General features: G+C 33.6%; 1 pseudogene; it reads right to left on the bottom strand.

Moving 5' to 3' along the window:
• Window positions 1-1,273: 1,273 nt before the first annotated feature.
• Window positions 1,274-21,411, bottom strand: part of LOC149565525 (uncharacterized) — a 34,395-nt pseudogene continuing 14,257 nt past the window's right edge.

Genomic DNA, 21,411 nt, shown 5'->3' with positions numbered 1-21,411 from the left:
TGCAATCAATAAATTAAAATCATTTAGATGATCTATAATAGATCCTCCTTCCTCGATTCTTATAGAATACAACTTCTTCCTTAGGAACAACTTGTTCACTAGAGATTTGGCCTGATACACATACCTAAGTTGTGTCCACAAACTATTTGTGGTCTTCTCATCAAGAATATTCAAGAGAACTGAATTAGCTAGACAAAGTCTAATGAGACCCTTAGCTTCCAATTCTTGAGATCCCAATCTGCTTGAGATATTGCTACAGGTCTCAAATCAAGTGAAGTCACCTCCCATAGATCATGATCTTCAAGAAAGTCTTCCATCTTGAGTTTCCACAACTCAAAATTATTGCCATTAAATTTCTCCACCTCCATTTTTCTATATGATAAACTAGCCATCCTAATTTGCAAATAAGATTTAAAATTCTTTGCACAAATCTCCCACTCAACTTGAGATTAGCTCAAAAAACCATACCCAACAACTAGGATCAAAATTTGATCAAGCTTTAGTACCACTTGTAAGGAAACTCAGTTGTGGAAACAACTTTCTACACTAATTACTTAAGGAAAATATTGTGCAAATTCCTATTAAATCCTTACAATTACAGATTTGATATTATGTAAACAATAATATTGTAGTCAACCATGAATGTAAAAAATAGATAGAGAAATAAAAAACATAAACACAAAGATATGTCAGTGGGGAAAAACATTTTGGTAAAATAACCCCACCTCTCCAAAACCTACACAATGTATTATCTTCAACACAAAGGTTACAATACACTTGCAATGCAAGTTCTTTCAGGACATGGAAGACCAATCTAGTAGGAACCAACAATACACTTTTCACTCTCTCCAATCTACAACCCTAAAAATGTTTATATATCATGTGCTTTCCACTTTAGGGTAACTTCCAAAGAACAACCATATTAGGGTTTTACCATTCTCCAAAAAAGTAGGAACCCAAAAACTTTTTCGGGCCAATGTCCCAAACCTCACATGCTAGATGGAGACTCAAGTGTATAGTACTCAATGATCAATTGCCACATGTCTTCACTTCTTCACCCATCATAAAAACTTCTAGATATAGCTCTTACACATCATAGGAATCCATCATAACTATTTCAGCCATTTAACCCATGATTTCCTTACACACAATTCAAGATGTTGACTCATACAAGTGAAGTGACACATCAACATGCCAACTAGACATGTACATTCACACTTAATTACATTATTTGCAAAAAATACATTTACAAAACAAATAATAAGAATATGAATTATCCAAGGTTGAGACACTTTATTCCTAACAAATACGACCAAAATATTGTTGAAGTATTCAATGAAGGAGAATTTCTGAGAAGAAAGTCCAACACAACTACATCTTCTTCACTTTGTCAATGTGATGAAATATATAGAGAAGCTTCCTTCAAATTTGGAAACATGAAGCTCGATATCACCTCCATCTTTTCTCCCCTTACTAATGCAGTTCCTACCATACAAAAATTGGCCGATTGATGTGAAAAAAACTAAATATCTTGATTGATAAAAATTTGGATATCAAATGAATGAATAAAGACAAAGGTTACCATCATGAAAGAAAAATAATTTTTCTTCAAGGTCATGAAAGATTTCAACAAGAGTTAATGGACGGTAGAAGCCTTGGAAACTTGGTAGTGAGAAAGATAAAAATATGAGCCAATAAATCTTGAGAATGGTAATCTTATAAGGGATATTTTTCTCAAAGATTCAATACTTGACTTAATTGAATGTCCTTCAATTGACCCTATTCCAAGCGATCCAATCTCTTGTAGAAAAATATAATAATTTATCTACATTTTGGATAATGTGTAGCAATCCCATACTTTTAGGTCAACTAGATTATAATAATTTATCTTCACTTTGACTAAGATTGTTATGACCCACCTTATGGGACTCCTAAATAGTAAGAGCTCGTTAACACTTTTAGACTCTATTAACTAGGTTGGTCGATGTTGATTAATGACTACGAGTATTGGTTTTCTTTAGTTGACTAATTTAGAAGTTTGGTCGAGGTGTTGTTTGACTAAGACCATTATCGAAGCATAGTTCAACTATGTGGTTATGTGTCTTTGGTTTCATGAACTTCTTTGATTAGATTTTATTTATTATTTTTGATATGCTAATCGACTATGTTATCTTAATCATATATCACTCTACTTATAATATAGATTGATACATGTTGATGATTATCTTATACTTAGATCTTATTGATTATACTTGTGAGTTTATATTATGATGTTAGATGTTTACATGATTGACTTTGTAAGATTTAAAATTTCATTTAAATAAATCATTATTGATGATTTTAGAATTAAGATGTAGAATTTTACTGTGCATCTTTAAATGTAAGTTACATATATGGAAGCAATATGATGAATGTTTAAAATTTGTATTATTTAAATGTAATTGAGGTTATGAATTTTGATAAGATATGTCGTATTAAAGATGTTATTTTATTTATTATTATTTTGGCAATACTAATGCTTTGTCTTGTGCGAGTTTGTGAGTGTATAGGTTCTGAAGGCTAAAGGGTGGTTGAGGTAGAGGAGTTTAGCTCCTCGACAAGATTGGATTGGAATTTGTATGGTGTAGTTGCACGCACACACACACACACTTAGTTTTTTTTAATTTGTGCAACTTAAACATCACACACTAAGCTTTGATCGTTTAGTGTCGTACTATGGGGTTTACTCAACAGCTCCATCACCCATTTGCTTCGTAATGTTCAAAGTTACTCTATAATAGTGAAAGGGAAAGGAAACCATGATTGTTAAGTTTTAAATCCACCTACTCCCACCCACTATTCATTAAACCATTCAATCACTTTTGTGCCCTATGCACTACACTATTTATTTGTGTTTCTTATTTCTTTTACCATGATTCAATTTGTTTGACAAGGACATTATTCAAGTTTTTTGCTAGGCAACTCAAGATATGTAATTTTAAACCATATTCTCCATTTAAAATTCTTGTATTCCAAATGAATTTCATAAACATGTAATCCTTATTGTTTTCCTTAGTTTAAATCTTTTAATTTATATTTTCAAATAAATTTTATAGACATTGTAGTTACTATAATCTTATTTGCTTGATTTAACTCCCAAACTTCAAAGCAACTTTTATCAATGTAAAGACAAATTAGAAGTAGCTTAAATTATATTTGTTGCTTGTTATTTCTAATATAGCACTATACAAAAACATAATTAATTTATAATACAAAATATTTTAGAATCATGAAAACCCTTGATCTATTGAAGAAATTTTGAGATGGAAATTTGTATGTATGGATTAAATAAATATAATTTTAAACATCTGTAGCATGCAATTTATGAAAAGAAACAATAAAAAAAATGAAAGTAATATTCAACTCATTCCTAGAAAAATAGAGTTGAAAATCATTCTTGAAAACAGAGCTGAAAACATAAAATAGAGAATTACTCTTTTCATTGGTAAAAAAATTATAAATTTTTGAGATTTAGAGGAGGTCCCAATGATATCAAATCAAAGAAGAAAAAATGAAAACAATTCATCAGCCATTTCATCTTCTCATCACAGGGAATGAAAATTGCTTTAAAGAATATCTCTAGATTTAATGCCTCAAAATTGATTAATTATCTAGGTTGAAATTGTTTGACATAATACTTGGTATTGTAGTGGTTGAAGGATATATAATTATTTTTAAAAAATATGAATTTTTCTTACAATCAGGCCTATGAATGGACATGTCCATATGATAAAAGACAATTTGGAAGACAAAATGACAAGATCATCTTATTCTCTGACACACAAAATTATAGCCAAAGTTTTTCTAGTTCACAATAGTTGTAAAGCTTTATAGTGAAAGAAGGTTATATAGAATGGGTTCCTATTTTCTACCATAGGTGGTAAAATGTATTAATGATATTAAGGGAAACTGAATATTGATAGCAAATGTGAATTAGCACAACTAGTTCAACTATAGTAAACTAGAATTTTATTACAATTCACTATCTAATAATAAACCTATATCATTCTAATCACAACCTATAATTTTGCCTTTTTCTAGCCTATCCAAACAACTTTTTACAAATTGAATCAAACCCTTACCCACCTTGTAATATTATATTATTGATTTGAATAGAGCTTAAATTATTTTGACCAACTTTTAGAAACTTAAATTTATTAATGCGAGGAAGTATCTAATGTTTTGGGTGTGAGTACAAAAAATAACAAATACTTTCAATATTAATTAAGCTTGCCTCAAAATCTCTTTGACCCACTACTCTACCATTGCAAAGTAGGGATTAATTTTAAACTAAGGGAATCTAAAGGGAAAGTTTGTTGGACCACACTTTACTTTTAACATTAAGGTGTGACAACACAGTATTAAGAATCAACAAGGGTTATAAATTAATGATAGATGAATAGATTAAAAAACATGGGACATTTGAATTAGTTAGATTACATGTTACAACATGAGGCTCTTTGTTGTGCAACAATTTCTTTTGTCTGCCCACTACCTCCATGGTGGTTGATAGTGTTGGTATGTTTACCGTTGTGCCAAAAGATCGAGCTATCAATGAAAGTCAAAAAATAGACTCACCTAGATTATTAAGAAGAAGATTTTATTATTAAAAAGGAATTTAATTATAATATAAGAAATTTTATTATACTTATTCCATCCATCCCATTTTATAACTAATTCTTTGAGTACTATATATGTATTGCATACTTTGTTATGTTATCAAAAGTGTATTGATTTTCTACCTAGTGTATTATACCATGTCTCATTATTTTCTAATTGAATTCTAATATTTTTTTGTTGTCTATTAGATAAATTTTGATTGGTCTTGCATCATGGATGAAGTAGTTCAATTCCCACATAGCAAAAAATATTCTTGTGTGGATTTGTCATTGAAAAAATATGCACTTAAAGATTCAGAACTGTTTTCAACTTGGATTGAAGCTGATAGATTGAAAGATTTTATTGAGGGAGAATGTTCAAGGGACTCATATCCAACATGCTTTCACATATGTCATTCAAGGAAGCCCTCTCAAAGTTTCAATACAAAAAAAAGGATTAATAGTTATTTGGAATATAACATGTACGAGTAATATTCTAACTTAGATTGTTTATACTTTCAATTGTAAAGTAAAAGATTGTCTATAATGATATGTTAATTATGTCTATTATTAATATGAAGATTCTTTATGATTTTTGTGGGTATTGGTGTACATTTGGACCAGAGGACCATAAAGAAAAAGATGCAACACCATTTGATCATTCCTTTGTTCCCAAATCAGGGAAAGGTAGTAGACTTGGTTGCAAATATACACGATGTGGTTGTACCTATCATTTTAGCACCTGAATCATGGTTCATAGGTAAAACCATGTATTGATATGGTACCATCAAGTTCAACATGTGAACAAGAGTAGCATACCTTGTCACGATCAAATGAACAATGCATTTTTTGGATCAAGGTCCTTCTTTGCACCATTTATTAGTAAGCAATTACATCAATGGGTCGACTCATTGCTATTACTTGGCATGCCTCCAGATGCAGTACATAAAAAACATAAGCAAATGGTGCATGAAAAAATGTCAATATTTGAGGGTCAATATTCTAGGGATGATTTTCTTACAATAGATGATATTGAAAATATTGGTTGCAAAATTAAGTCATTAAGATACATGTATGATAGTAGTGATGCTCTTTCAATGCAACAATGGGCCTATCAAATGGTTTGCATGTCAAGAGTATAGTGCCACTATTGACAGAGATGGAGATGCCCCATTTGTGCTAGGGATTCAATTGCCAGAGCAACTTGATTGGATGCTTCAATATGGCCATAAAAATCAATTGGCCATGGATTCTACATTTGGTACAAATACAATGAAGGTATATGGTGTATTACTTTGTAGATTTAACTTCGAAATGTTTACACTCAAAGTATAGTATTGATAAATTATTTTGATGTCTTATGATAGTTTCAATTGTATACAATGTTTGCATCAAACTCAAAGCATATGGGGATACTCATGAAATGGATTGTTATGTCCAAATCTTGTGCACATGGTATCACATATTAGATGCACATTCTTCTTCAATGGGCTCACTTGAAGAATACTGATTGGAAACTAAATGCATTCATAGTGGATGATGCAGTTGTTGAGATCAAAGCCATTAGGTATATTTTATTTATCATTTATTTCTTTTAATTTTTAAAAATATTTCAATGCCTCCTATAATATAAAATTTGAAATGGAGTGAAAGTATTTGTGATATAGAGAAGTATTTCATTGTGATGTATATTTATGCACTTGGCATGTTTAGACGTGTGTAGCTAAAGAACTTGACTACAAAGGTCAAAGATAATGCAATTATAAAAGAGATGTTTGATAGACTTGGATGTATCATGCATCATTCAAAAAATTAGGATTCAACAAAGAATGAGATTCACAACTTTATTGAGGAATTTAAAGATGCACAACCCTCATTCAGTGAATATTTTAAGGGATGATGGTCTAATAGATTGAGTATGTGGGCTAGATGTTTTCATACACTTAAACATGCCTGACAAGAGACAAATGGTGCCATAGAGTGTTACCATTCACACTTAAAGAGACAATTCTTGAAAAAAATTGAGCATCCTACAAATCTTCAGGTTGATTGGTTGGTACATCAACTATTAACACATGTTTATGTCTATTATTGGTGGGTGCAAGTTAGCAAAAAACATGGTTTCTACAAGAACTTTGATATTGAGAAAATTTAAAATACATCTTGGGTTCAAGTAATGAAAATTTAGGATGACCATGTTATATTCAATGACACTAGTGATCACATAGTGTGGGTGAAAAGGGAAAGAAATTCCAATTTTTGATATGAAGTGTATAGCTCCTCACCTGGTCTACCTATGTGCTCTTGAAATTTTTTGATATAAAGATACATGTGTAAGCATGTGATGAAGGTTAACTTGATGAGAGAGAGAGAGAGAGAGAGAGAGAGAGAGAGAGAGAGAGAGAGAGAGAGAGAGAGAGAGAGAGAGAGAGAGAGAGAGAGAGAGAGAGAATATTGACAATTGGCTAATGGAGATATGTAATTTTTGTAATTTATGGCAACACATGATGTACATACTTATAGGAAGCCTTTGAAATAAAGATACTTAGCTTTTGGTTCTCAAAACATTGTCTAAGTATGAAATTTGGTATATAGCAATGTATTATTTTCTTTATAACTTGTTGTTGATGTCATATAATGACTAGCAAAGTTTGATGGAGATAATATACACGTTGATGATGACGTTTATAACCTTGGAATTTAGTACAAACTATAAGAAACAAAGATATTTGGGTTTTTAGCGAAATAGGACAACAGAATTAAAGGAAAGGAATTACTTTGTTTACAAAATAATTACTTGTCCAATTAGGGCCAACATCCTAGATGCTTACTCTAAATTAGAAAAGTGTTTTGTGGTCTTAGCCAACCTAGCAAAAATTTGTGTAAAGGCATGGTATTTATGCAAAAGACATCTTGAAAATTCAAGTGTGCTATCTTGAAGTAATAGTTGTGTTGAGCAATTGCATGTGAACTTTTGTGAAAGCGGTATATGAAAAGTTTTGTAAAGCTATTTGTGATCTAAGATTGAGTTGAAGATAAGAGATCAATCAAGAAAGAAGTTATAATATCTACATTTCAGAAGTCTGATTACTTGTTTGGATAGTGAGCTCTTCTTGTAATTGGAAGTTCATGTTTGGGTAATGGGCTCATCTTGCATCTAATGTGATACAACTCCTAATAGGGATTTAGACTCCTTATATTGAATTTTCTCATTAACTCCTAATAGGGTCCATCCTCTAACAAGAAACTTATATATCAATATATTATCTAGTGGGTATCATCCCCACCAGAGTTTTCCCTTGGCTAGGGTTTCCTTAGTTAACAAAATATGGTGTTATGAGTTATCTTTGTACATGGTTACTATTATTGTTTAGCATTACTTTATTACTTTTTTTATGTATGGTTTAAAGTAAGAAATAATATCAAGTTGGCAACTAAAGTTTGTAGATTATTGATTCACCCCCACCCACCCCCTCTCGGTAATCCCTATTTCTAACAATTGGTATCAGAGTGCAGTTTCTTAGAAGAGGCTTAACAACTTGAGTAAGATCCCTATGAATATGGAATAGTTGATAAAGAACCTTGAAAAGGAACTTGAAAAAATTGATCTCCTTACTAAAGAAAGAGATAAGCTGAAGGACAGATATGAAGACTCCAAAGTATACTTGATGATAAGATTGAATCTATTCAATCTTCTAATAAACCTAAATAAGTTGGACAAGATAAGGAAGTTGAAATATTGAATGAACCAAAGCAAGTGGAATCTCATAAGGAAACCAAGTGTGAATTTACTGGTAGGTGTTTTTCATGTAATGAGATAGGTCATGTGAAAAGAGATTGTACAAATAAGTCATTTAATCATGTTAAGGACTTTTATTGTCATAATTTTCATGGTATGGGTCATAAAGTAATTTATTGTAGGAAACCTAAATATGATAATGATAGAAGGAATAGTAGAATGTCTAGAAATACTAACCTTCTAAATAGAAGGAGATCTAATGAAAGGAAATCAAGAGAAAGAAGACCTTATGAGTAAAGAAGAAAGATTGTGTGTTATAAGTGTAACAACTTTGGACACATAGCTTGGAATTGTCATACACCTAATGATCAATAGAATCCTAGAAGCAGAACACCAGTATGTTAGTTATGCAACAACTTCAAACATAAAACAAAGTGTTGTAGAATGGACGTAAAATTTAGAGATAGAAGAAACAATGGAAGAAACTTTAGAACATAAGGACTGATAGAAGAAACGTCAAAAATGACAGAAGGAACCGTGAGAGAAACTCCAGAGCTAACAAAGACAATGAGGAACAAAGGAATGTAGTTAGTAAACTTCAAGAAAAACTCAATGAGACATTTGTAAAAGGATTAGAAATATCAAAAGAAAAGCTAGAAGATGATGAGATAGGAAGATCAATGTCAATTATCAAGTTTGATTCAATTAAGTTGAATAAAGCTTGTTTGCAACACCAAAATTTGTAACTTCATCTAGAGATTGAACTAGAGGAAGAGAAGTTGGAAAAAGGTGTATCAATTTAAGTTTAGATTGCATCTATGCTCACTTGTAATTTGGAGCTTATTTAAACAAGTTATGAAAGAATTAAGAGTTATTGGTATAGAGAAATTTAATTCTATAGTAGAAGATGAAAACTATGTTTTTGCTAAAAATTTCAAGAAGCAAAGTTTAGTGGAGCTTTGTCATGACAAAAGAAAGCTATGGAAAAGCTCAGGTAGCATTTGAAGATCTGATAGAAGATCTTGAGTAGTTATTTAATTACAAAAGGTAATTGACAACTTTTTTGTGTTTGTAAAGTACACAATTAATGCAAGTTCAAGTTGATGGAATAAATGGAGTACAAACTTGATTTTCAATTCATTGTGATCACATCCATAGCAAAGAGCACTTAGAAGCAACTTTTCAAGGCAATTTCAAAGAAAACCCTATTTTTGGAAAAGGTATTTTATCATTTATCTGCAGAATTTATTTGATAAAAGTTCATATTTGTTAGAAGCATGGATATGTCTATAGAACTCATAATGTTGAGAATGAGGAGATACCTAAGTTGAAGATTTTTCTGTGAAACCCGTAGAAGGAAACCCTAGTTCAACATTATCTCCATTGCTCCAAATAATGTAGTATATTTGGAAGATATAGGAAGTTATCTTAATAGTAAATTTGAATCTATTGGGAGTGAATATATGAACAAGGATATGGAATTATTTTTCAATTACAATCTGACTATGAAGCCTAGATTTGAACATTTGAAGGAACTAGACCTATTTAAATATCATTTCTACCATGATTTGGACATAGATGAGTGGACAGAGATCATATTAAGTAAAATACTCGATGGGAAACTATGGATACAAGATAGTGTAGTTGATATTTCTACCGACCTTATTCATGAGGTAAGTAGTCTTTGTAAATAAGACAATGTACCCATAGGTGAGAAAATGGTTAAGAAGAAAGTTGATAGTTATAAAAAAGTAGTGTATAATGGAAAGGCCATGGTGATCAACACCATTAAGAAAGATGATGTAATATTCCTAAGTGAAATCATTGTCTACTCTATATGTGCAAGCTCAAAGATTGATGAATTGTTAGCCAGATTCATCTATGTAGCCTACAAGATATGTGTAGAGAAGGAACAAATTAACCTCAGTAAAATTCTAAGAATGAAACTACTTGAAAACCTAGAAACAAATCAATAGGACTAAGAATGGTGTGTTTAGATTCGAGTCACTAATTAATCACATATTCTTTCATGTGCTTAAAATTTTTCCATATTTGTCAATCACAAAGATTATGAGCAGTGATAGATGTACAATGGAGAAGATTAATGATGTATGTAGAAGACATCTAGTAGAGAAGATATTAGATAGTGGGAACTTGATTATGAAGACATTTCAGAATGAAATGAGGAAGAGATTCAAAATTGCACCTGCAATTGTAGACAGATTTAAAGATAACATTTGTATTATGGTTGATATAGAATTTACTTATATTCAAGCAGTAGAACCTTAGGAATCATTTCTTGATCCCTTAGGTTATGAATTGAATGATGAAACAATAGTTAGATACATTGATTTATTGTTTAAATCAAAGAAGGATAAATCATAATACAAATTTTGAACCTATGATGAGATTACCTAGTTCTCTCATTAGGCATCCTTGGAGAAGGCTTCTCACAAGAAAATATAATCAATTATGAAGAAATCTTTATCAGAGGTCAATATGACTAAGAGTGAATCACAAGCAGTTAGACAAACCATGAAATAAGGTATGTATCTAAATGTGCAACCTTTGTCAGTATTTTTTGCAGAGTCATCTTCAAAACAAAGCATTCCATATGTAGCAGTATCGGATGTGCAACCAAGTGAACCAAAGAGAATATCTAAGAGATTAGTGGAAGCTATGACCATAAAGACTAAAAGGGTCAAGAAACAAGCCACTGGACTAGGAGAAAGGAAAAAGACATTGTTGACAATTGTCAAGTCTAGTAAAGAAGAAGAAGAAGAAGAAGTCAAACAAGTAGAGAAGGTAACAACTTCAAAGTAATCAACAGGGAAAGCTCAAAAACCTTGGAAGCCAAAGATAGAAAAGATAAATTCAGCTATTGCTAATGAAGGAAAATTTTGATGATTGCATGAAGATTCTATTAGATTAAGGAAGGACAACATTTTTAACAACAAATGGACAATTTTTGGACAATTTTTGACATTTTGACCTTTGTCATTGATGCCAAAGGGGGAGAGATACAATCGAAAAATTGTAAAATAGGTAAAGAGGAAAAAATAATATTGTAAAGTATATTGTAAGTGGAAGATTTTGTAATATGGACAAATTGTAATAGATGTAATGTGAATGTGTTGTTTATTTTATGTTTCTGATACTTAGCCAATTTTTCCTATTTTGTTGCCATTAATGCCAAAGCGGGAGATTGTTGAAAATTGGCTAATGGAGATATGTAATTGTTGTTATTTATGGAAATACATGATGTACATGCTTATAGGAAACCTTAGAAATAAAGATACTTAGCTTTTGGTACTCATAAAATTGTCTAAGTATGGAATTTGGTAGACAACAGTCTATTATAACTTTGTTTATAACTTGTTGTTGATGTCATATTATGACTAAAAAAGTTAGATAGAGATAGTATACATGTTTATGATGATGTGCATAACCTTAGAAGTTAGTACAAATTGTACAAAATAGAGATATTTATGTTTTAAGCGAAACAAGACAATGAAATTAAAGGAAATGAATTATTTTGTTTACAAAATAATTACTTTTCCAATTAGGGCTGACATCCTAGATGTTTACTCTAAGTTGGAAAAGTGTATTGTGGTCTTAGCTAACTTAGCAGAAATTTATGTAAAGACATGGTATTTATGTAAATGACATCTTGTGAATTCAAGTGTGCTATCTTGAAGTAATTAATAGTTGTGTTGAACAATTGTATGAGAACTTTTGTTTGCGGTATATGCAAAGTTTTGTAAAGCTATTTGTGATCCAATATTGGACTAAAGATAAGAGATCAATCAAGAAAGTAGTTATAGTATCTACATTTTAGAAGTCTAATTACTTGTTTGGGTAGCGAGTTCTTCTTATAATTGGAAGTGCATCTTTGGGTAGTGGGCTCATCTTGCATCTATTGTACTACAACTCCTAACAGGGTTGGCACAACTCCTAAAAGGGTTGGAATCTCCTAACATGGATTCAAAGTCTCCTAATAGGGACTTCTTATATTAAATTTTCTCACTAACTCCTAACAGGGATTATCCTCTAACAAAGAACTTACATATCAATATATTATCTAGTGGGTATCATTCCCACCAGGGTTTTCCCTTGGCCAGGGTTTCCCTAGTTAAAAAAAAATGGTGTTATGAGTTATCTTTGTGCATGGTTACTCTTACTATTCAGCATTATTTTATTACTTTGTTACGTATGGTTTAAAGTAAGAAATAATATTCAGTTGGCAACTAAAATTTGTAGATTACTAATTCACCCTCCCTCTCAGTAATCCCTATTTCTAACAAAGACAACATCTATCTAACGACTTGGATGCAAATGCTGATAATATTTCCAATATAATTGGTTCTATAATAGAAGGATGCTCCAACAATATCTCTAATTATTTGGTACTTAAAAAACATCGAGTATTTTATTATATTGATATACAATTATTTGCAAACTACATGTTTTAAATTTTAAAAATGTGTTGCAATATGAATGTAGGTAACTGATGCATTTGAAGAGATTGTAACTGATGAAATTTTTTGGGTAGAAGCAAGGAGTTGGGTCTCAATTCCATGGAAGTCCGTGGATTGAGATCATGCTCTTTTAGAAATGGGTACCCGTTTTAGGCTCGGGCGCCCAATCTGAAATTTAAAAAGCGGGCACTTGTTCTTTTAAAAATTGGGTAACCATTTTTAATTTTCAAAAAATAGATACCCATTTTTGAAAACATAAAAAAATTGTACTTTTTAGAAACAGGTACCCATTTTTTACTTTTAAAAAATGAGTACCCATTTCTAAAAAATTAAATGTTTTTTTTTGTGGGGATTTTGTATGCCGATTTGATTTTTTCAAAACAGGTACCCATTTTTTGAATTTAAATAATAGATACCCGTTTCTTACAACATTGGGTGGGGTTTTTTCCTCCTACCTTGGATTTTGGTTCGGGATAGGCTTGGTGAGACCAAGCCTATGCCTTGACCTCTCAAGATTTGGCTAAGGCATTGAACTAACAAATTTATGCCTTGCAATTTTTAGAGGGGTCTTCTTGATCAAACTTTTTTATGAAACACAAACCCATTAGAGCTCTCACTGTCCTGATTTCAGAAATATAAATTTTTTTGTGGTATTATTTTATGTACTATTTTTGCATTATTTTTTAATGAAAGGTGGTACCTAAATGTAAAATAGTGAAGTTCACTAAAACTTTAATAAATTTTTCTTGAATTAATTTATATGTCATCAATCTACATACAATTATTTTGAGGTTAAGAAAAAGAACTTTTGAAAATAGTGAAATTTCGATCAAATTTTGGTGTTCGTACACGAGAGTTTTTAAAATTTACCTTTATAGCCAATTAATAATTAATAATAAAAAAATTATTCAAGAAAAAATAAAGAAAAAATATTTTCATCAATCTTAGGTGTATTAGGTAACTCCCCTTAAAAGAATTTATGAAAATTCATTTATTTGTGTCAAATTATGGTGTCCGTACATGAGTGTGGTATGGTCTTGAAACAGGCATTTTGAAAAAGTGGTTTTTACAGATCCATACCAAAAACAAAATGTATCATATGGGTATACAAATAAATTACATATTCAAAAAGTAGATTCCAAACAAAAAAATTTTTATTTCTAAAGTTTTTTTATATTCAATCTCTAAATGCTTCAAATTTTGATATCAATTGACAAGAAATTTCAAAAAAAGGAAAAACACTTTCACTTTTTGCCCAAAAGTGAGACCCAACTTCTTGCACTTACCCTTCCAATTCTTGGAGGGTTCTTCTATGCCCATACAGGTGAATTTATAATCACATCTTTTCTTTTCCAATTTTGTTTATTTGATTGTATAATTTCTAAAATATGTTTAATTATTTTTGTAGATTGCTGAAAATAGAGGTGAAGCTGTACTAAAAGAAATGAGGCTAGAAATAATACAAGAGTTGGACAAGTTAAAAGAAATTTCAACTCACACATCTTATTTGGCAACACTTACTTTCATTAAGAAGAATTTAAAGGACTCGAATAAGCTTGAGAGTAGACATGTCTCATCCTAACTTGGATTAGACCATCCAAGTGTAAATCCATTTCACGTTGTACAAGATGGGTTTGGACACACTATTCATCAACAAAGGGACTTGATTGAGTGCATGAATGCAAGGAGAAGATTAAGTATTTCCAATAGAACACCTATGTTTCCACCAATGCCACAAAATCACAAGCATCAAAATTGGTTTGATTCTCTTGATAGAAAAAATGAATGAGATGAGGAACAAATTTAGATCAATGAACATGATTTTGGTTACACACATGTTTGAAATTGTCCAAGATACTATTATATGAACACAAAATTTCATTGACAAAACATACAAGAGTGTCATGCATTTTTTTAGTTGTTTATTTAAAACTTTTTAAAGACTTTGAATGCTATACTGTGATTTTAGATGTTAAAAACACAATCTCTTTATGAAAATCTAACATATAATTTTCATACTATAACTGCAAAGATAAACTTTATTATTAGTTGCAAGTATGAAAAAGGGCTCAAGAGGATTGGAGATGATGAAATAGATTATATTTTATATGTAAATTATTCTCAAATCTCAAAGCTTGTACATTGTTTATATCCCTATTTTAAGAGTTTCTGATCAACTAGTCTCAAAGAATGTCAGTCATAGTTATGGTCTCTTTCAAAATTTAGAATTAAATTTTTGTCCTCTAATATCTTAAATATTATGATTCTTATATTGAATCCATTTGTATCCATGGGAGTACAAGGAAAAAATGTCATAATGTATGTTAATAGTGAGTAATGAGATGATCTTATTGTATATGAGCAATGTTAGTATGCTAATAGAAACCAAATTTAAATAAAGCTTCTACAAACTAAACAAAATTCATAAACTTCAAGATAGACTAAGATGAACTCTCAATTGAGAATATGAGCCATTAATGGAATCTCTCAATAAGAAGCTCTCTTGTTGAGTAGCTTTATCTAAATGGATAGGATGTATGCTCAATATGCTTCCAAAGGCTTCAATGGATGATTGTGGATTTTTGGTGTGGATAGATGGCTTTAGTATGGATTTGGCTCTCAAAATAGCATTATAACTTTACTTCATGGATTGTGTTATTTTGCAAAGGGGAAGGATCCAATTTATAGGCAAGAGGCTTGAGGGATTGAGGGCTAAGATGCAAGGATGGGAAAAAGCTCATGGAGGGCTCAGATTGCATGAGAAGAGAGCACATGGATTGTGCTTCCTTATAGCCAATCAAGGAGTGACACATGTCATATGGTGAGAGGATGGAGGAAAGGGGAAGGATGAGTCAACAAAAGAGGCTCAAGGGATAAAATCTTCATAAAGACCCTCATAATGACTTGTAAGAGCAATAAAAGGGCTTGGAAGAGTCATTTATAGCCTAGTGGACTTCATAAAGTTTTATGGTTGAGATATTTTGAGGGTGATGAGAGCAATTTCGACTTGGACTTGATTAGGAAGGTTTTAAGCTTGCTTAGGCTTGTGCAAATGATTAGAGGATGGATTAGGATGGTTTAGGATTAGCTTAGGGATAGGCAAGTGGATGGCATTTAATGAGGGTGGGTGAAGGAGGAGATATTTGTTAACTTTGGCTTGGGTTAGTAATTCTTAACCCATGTTTAGGGAATGTGACAAGGTTAGGAGGGGATTAGGATTAGGTTTAAAGACATCTGCTAGAAGAGTCTAGACTTTGGATGAGGATAAAGACTTTCTAGAATAGTCTAGAATTTTCTAGGATGAGGATGAAGACTTTCTAGAAGAGTCTAGAACTTCTTAGGATGAGGATAAATTAGATTTTTAGGAAATAAATAAAGTTTTATTTATTTCAAGGGTTTGGGTTGGGGAGATATTTATTAAAACTTTTTTAATAAACATGAGAATTAATATTTAATCTTAATTAAATATTTTGAGTTGGGATTAGGGGTAGGAAATGATGGGATTAGCCTTTAATCAAAATTAAAGAAGGATTAGAATATTTTGGAAGAGGTTAGTGGTCTTAAGGAAATTGGCCAAGTTTTGGGCAAAAAATAAATTTTTTATTTATTTTGGGTTTTTTGGTCAATTTATTAATTAAATAATTAATAAATAAGGAAATAATGTTTAAATAAGATTTAAACATTTTTGGGAGGGATTCTTTAATTAAATATTTTTAATTAAGATAAAGGGATTTAATGGCATAAAAATTAATTAATTAATTAAATAATTAATTAATTAATAAATGATGATGTCATCAGGAATTTTTCAAAAAATAAAAATACTTTATTTTCTAAAGGTTTTTAGGTGTCTACATTTTGCCCCTCTTTGATGTGATGCCGCAAGTGGCACGGCATCAAAGATAAGAAAATAAGATGCCCAAGGCTAGAGCAGAAGAGGAGAGAATGGACTGCAAGATGCCCCCTCAAGAAGGCAGCGGGGAGAGAAAGCGAGGCTCGACGACTTCTTGAAAAGTACAAGAATTCGAGATGAGCAAGAAGACTCAGATGGACAAAGAGAAGGGGCTAAATTAGCTCAAACTCTCACTATGGGAGAATGATAAAGGAGAATCAGATGCACGAGAGGAAACAAGCTTAAGACTTTAGGGAAGGTGGAGGATGAAGGAGCAAAGCGCTATAAAAGGAATCCAGGATGGGGAGATGGATGAGGGGATTAAAAAGCTAATGCAACAGGATTTCAAAGAGTCAGATTGGCGAAAGATGGGTTTTCGGAGATCCCTAGGACTAGGATTGTGGATCTCGAAAGATGAGGCTTGGTGGATTGATTTGATTGGTGGATCCCTAAGACTAGGATTGTGGATCCCTAAAGCTAAGCATGAGGAGTGATCCAAAGAGATACTGATGCATAAGATGGGATAGGTGCTGGATATGGATGGGGGATAATGGAGATGAAGGGAATTCATTGAAGCTTTTTGAGCGGGGGGATACTTCAAAGAGAAGTACCACCATGTAGTTGAGCACTAGATTTGCTATAGGACTGTTGGTTAATTGCCAAGGTTACCAAGAACATTAAGGCCTTTTCACCAACTGTCCAGAGGACTAACTGACTGACTCAAAACAAACATGCAAGGATTTCCCCAGCATCACACATGAGTCCAAGAGGAAGCAGTGTGGAACCGACACTGGGTAACCCACAAACAGAAAAGAAAAATAAACAAAAGACTTGATCAAGACCTTACGCTCAGATTGCCCCATTCGTAGCATACCATGATATGGAAGATCATGGCAACCTTGAGGAGGAAATAAAAAGATTGCTTGGAAAAGATATTTCAAGACCCAAAAGGGAAGATTCCAAATCAAAAGAAAGCAAATATCCAAAAGAGAACCATTTGCCAACGAGATGGGTAGGATGAGGTACTAACGGACCAAGATCAGACATGAGGAAAGCTATATCCTACAAGGATCTATCGGAAAGCACCTAAGCTGATGGATCTGGATGGGTGATGCATTTGGCAAGCTGAACTAAGAAGGATAGCACTTTGGTGACAGGAGATCTAGCTAAAGGATGCATTGGAATAGCTAACCAAGGGTTGTGCGATGTGTGCAAGATGCTAATCAAGGAGGAACGAACACAAAAGTTGGATAGATACAACGGTACTAAGCTAAAGAGGATGTACAAGCTGACAGACCAAGATATTTACAAGCAGGCTAATCAAGATATGGTATAAGCTAATAGACCAATGATAGGTATGATATAGATGGATAAAAAGCTCAGGATGAGAGGATAGCGAGATGGTTCGATGTTGTGCAAGATGCGAAAGCTAAGGATGGGGTGATAGCGAAAGATATAGATTTGGCAGGATGCATCCAATGATGAGGAGAGATTTTGTGACCAAGGATAGCTAGAGGAGCAGGATGAGATGGATGGATAGGATGGTAGATAGCTAGGATTATGATGGATATAAAGAGATGACATTGGGTTTGCATGAGGATAGCCTAGAGCTAGATACCAATGACAAGGGAGGATGGACAAGACAAGATCTCCAAGGAATATAGTGCCCCCAATCAGAAGATAACATGCAGAAGGAGGTCTTATGATGGATGTGATAGGATTGAAGCTAGGATGGAAAAAGCTGAAGGGGCTAGGGAGATGGATGATAGCTAGGATGATTGGCTGAAGCTGCAGGAGATAAGTGGATGGTGTGAGATGGAAGATGGAGGGTGGAGGAAAGGTAAATAGATTGGAAGATGGATTTGGATGTCAAGAGATGACCAAAAGCATGAGGGTGATAGGCTAAGTTGGGGATGGCAGGATTACGCATGACGCTTGTTTGCCAAGTTTTCATCATGGTACTTGTCCAAGGTGCTTGAATTGCCAAGTTTTCACTAGTGGACGCTTTATTTTTCTTTTCTTTTTTTGACTTTTTGACTTTGGACTTAGCTGGAATGATTTTGGCTTTCTTCAGCTATTTTGGCTATTTTGGGATTTTTCACTGGCTGTTGGAATGTTTAATTTTGTTGCTAGCTGTTGGTACACCAGATGTGTGATTTATGCAATAGATCAGATTAGATGGGATTGATGGTAGGAGATGGAGGGATAAAAATGCTAGACAGGAGCATGAGATGGGGATGCTTGCAAGAGCAACATTGGCACATGTTGGGATGGGTGTGAAAAGAGCATATGGGGGATAGATGGTAGATGCGGGCATGATGGAGGATTTGTGGAAGCGTGCTTGGGGATATAGGCACCCAAGATGGAGTTAGGAGATGGGGGACATGAGTCACTAGAGGGGGGAATTAGCAATGGTGGATGCCATTATGCATTGGGTTTCAACTTTTTTCTTGGGGATCCACATGGTTTTGGATTTTCTTTTCATAGGCTTTTGCATTGTTTTGCATTCTTTGATTGGATTTTGCCTTTTTGGAGTATTTCTTTTAGAATAGACATATGATTGTCTAGGATGTGGATTTTTAGCTTTATGCATTTTGAAGTTGGCATTTACATTGTTGTGGTAAGCTTTGGGAAGATGGTTAGGAGAAGCTTTGTGAGATGGAGAGGATATGAAAGAGCATGTAGGGGGATGATGATGGATGATGTGCCCTGATATGTGCCTTTGTTGATCTTGCATAGGAATGGATGGAATAGGATTTTTATGATGGCTAATAGGAGGATGGAGGATGGTAGATTTTGGGACATAGGGACCCAAAATGGATTTAGCGGATGAAGGGGGGATATGGTAGGTTGTTTTGGGTTGCAAAGATGGTGGAGGGGGGATGACATAAGATTTCTTGAAGGAGTGATGGGAGGCTGGCATGGTGGGCTTGGAGATAGGCTTGGTTTGGGGGTGTGGTGTACCAACACCTTTAGATGGTGAGCCTTTGGATACATATCCAAGACCATGAAATCCTAGATTTTTTTGTGCAATAATAGGCTCTCTGATTCCTTGCTCTTGTGGTCCTAAACCTTGACCTTGATAATGCCATTGATTGAGCATTTGAACAAGCTGAGGAAACTTTTTTCTTGCAGAAAATGGTAGAAGTGATTTATTAGGTGTATTGCAATGGGGAGATACTGTTCTTAATTCTTCTGCTGAGAGAGGGCCACTGTGGATGAATGTAAGTGAACCAAGAGGGTAGATTATAGATGGTGGAATAGCTTGGATAGGTGGTAAGATGGAAGCATGGAGCGGGGGAGATGGAAGGATAGGATCTTGATGTAGCTGGTGGGATGACAAGATATCTTGTAGTGGAGGAGATATGGCTTGAGGTTTTGGAGATGGAGGAGATGGTGACAGCACTATGGATGGAAGACATGGTACGATGATATCTTCATTTATGCTTTGGGGGATGTCAACATGCTTTTGGGCAGGATCTTGATAGGATTGGTTTGGAGTGGATGGTGCGATAGGAGGTGAAGGGATGGATTCTTCAAAGGCAACGGATGGATAGATGGGAGATTCAGTAGTGGAGATGGGTGAGTAGAAGATGGATGCATAAGGGTCATTACGAGAGATTTGGAAAATGCTTGGAGGTGATGTGGATAGGATTTGGAGGGATTTGATAGGTAGTGGGATTTTGATGCTTGCGGGAAGTGGAAGGATTTTAAGCAATTTGATGGATGGTATGGGGATGATAGCTATGGGAGATGGAGGTGATATTATAGATGGGGAAGCTTCATCACTGACTACTTCACATGGTTGGATTAGATGACATGGCTTATCAACTATTGGAGGTGACTTTTCTTGTATTTCCTCTAGGAGATTCCTTCGAGACTCGTGTGTCAAAGGTGGAGGTGGATTGACAGGAATAGCTAGTGTGATGGGGGTGGAAGATTAGAAGCTTGGTTGATGGGGTGATGGAGGGGAAGCTGGAATATCGGATGGCATGACTAGATAGTTTGGAATAACTCTTGGATTTTGGGGGATGCTTGGGGGAATGTTTCTAAGGCTTTCAATATACCTGTCATAGTCAACAAGATTTTTATCATCATTGGAATTGGAGGTGGCGGGAGCAAGGACAATGCGACCAAACACATCATGATAGGATTGGTACTTCATGCTTTGATGATGAGTTTGATGGGGATGGGGTCTTGCATATGGATAAACACGGAAGCTCATGGTTGGATTTGGATTAAGCACAGATTTTGGATTGGCTGATGAAAGATTTCCTAGGGAGAGTCAAAGCTGTATGACAGACCTAAAGAGGATTGGCTAGAGATTTTTGGCTTTCTTGTGCGTGGAAGACTTCAAGGGTATGCTATCAAAAAGTGAGAGTTTTTCTTTCCTATGTGCAGGATTCATGGTGATTGTGTCAACTTAAGGATAGACTAGTGATCCTATGGCATGACACGAGATTGACCACTTGTGGATCCCAACCTTTAGGTCAAGGTGATGAGGGATACAAGTGACAAAGTTGGATTACCCTAGACAATGCTCTGTCAAAGGGATAACCTTGGTGAGATTGGTTGATTGGTAGGATTGATTGGATAGAAAAATCTAGCAAAGTGACAACAACTCTTTAAAGGCTTGGGTGATTTTGGATTGGGTTGCTAGCTGGCTGG

Source organism: Cupressus sempervirens, chromosome 3 (assembly GCF_028749045.1).
Source record: "Cupressus sempervirens isolate cs-2001-9-10 chromosome 3, ASM2874904v1, whole genome shotgun sequence".
NCBI classification, from domain to species: Eukaryota; Viridiplantae; Streptophyta; class Pinopsida; order Cupressales; family Cupressaceae; genus Cupressus; species Cupressus sempervirens.
Note: the sequence above shows the minus strand (reverse complement) of the source record. Positions and strands in the feature narration are given on the sequence as shown.